This window comes from Bos indicus, chromosome 1 (genome assembly GCF_029378745.1).
Source record: "Bos indicus isolate NIAB-ARS_2022 breed Sahiwal x Tharparkar chromosome 1, NIAB-ARS_B.indTharparkar_mat_pri_1.0, whole genome shotgun sequence".
NCBI lineage: Eukaryota > Metazoa > Chordata > Mammalia > Artiodactyla > Bovidae > Bos > Bos indicus.
This window is the reverse complement of record NC_091760.1, coordinates 82413523-82414533: the sequence shown is the minus strand read 5'-3', so window position 1 is coordinate 82414533 and position 1011 is coordinate 82413523. Positions and strand designations below refer to the sequence as shown.

General features: G+C 41.4%; 1 protein-coding gene across 5 annotated transcripts in view; it reads left to right on the top strand.

Moving 5' to 3' along the window:
- MAP3K13 (mitogen-activated protein kinase kinase kinase 13) overlaps positions 1 to 1011 on the top strand; it is a 161794-nt gene that overhangs the window by 59644 nt on the left and 101139 nt on the right. The gene's annotated exons all lie outside the window — the stretch shown is intronic.

Sequence of the window (1011 nt, the reverse complement as noted above, 5' to 3'; positions counted from 1 at the left end):
GTGAGTATCGCACTCTATCTTTCTGTTTCATCAGCATTTATTTCACAAGGACAGATGGAGAATGTGTTTTTGATTTGAGGTGATTAGAAAACTGATATTATTGAGGGAGACACAGTGAGAGAGACAGACAGAGACTGAGGCAAAGAGAAACCTGAAACCCCGTTACAGCTAGGAGTCTCTGAAACTGACAGCTGGTTTTCTTTTGCTCGTCTGCATGCTGCTAGACGTGGACATTTTTCATTTACGGTTCTGCACGTTACCTCTCGATGTGGGCTTGGCTTTCCTTAAAGAGAGCTCCATCTCTCTGAGAGATGATGTGAATTGTATTAGAGAAGCACAGAACTGGGACCAGAAAGGTGCTGGGGAAAGCCGGGCCAGCTAGACCGAGCAGGTTCCTGCTGCTGAGCCCTCGTCTTCCTTTCCGCTGTCCTTTCTGTTGTTTCTCACCCTTCACCTTGCCTTTGTTTCACAATTGTGTAACAGTCAATATCTTGGGGTTGTAGTTTGAGGAAGATGAATACCAGTTCAACCTCCCCCCCACACACAAGCTTTTATTATGGGAGCTATAGTGGTATATTTATACTTGTTTGCAGCTCTTTATGTCACTCTGCACGTTTTATTTACGTTTTTAAAAACCTAAAACCTTCACCAGAGGCAGAAAGGCAATTATCTTTAAATACTGACTTGTTTAATATTCCCTAGTGAAAACTAAGAAGCGGTTTCTTAATATAACCTGTAATTATATGCATGGAAATGCACATGAGCATTTTTCTAAGATAAACTTCCAACTGAAATTTGTTTATTCCACTGAGTCTGGGAAACGTGGAAAACTTCTAATACATTCCAGGTGTTAAGTTGGTTCGATAGTTTGCTTGGAGTTTTAACAAAAAGTGTCTGAATTTGTTTTCCAAGGCTTTGGTTGATTCTGGTGAAAGTTGTGTTAGTAAAGAAGAGGGATGTGCCATTGTGACATGTTCTGCCCCTGGGGCAGCTCCTCAATACGCATAATCT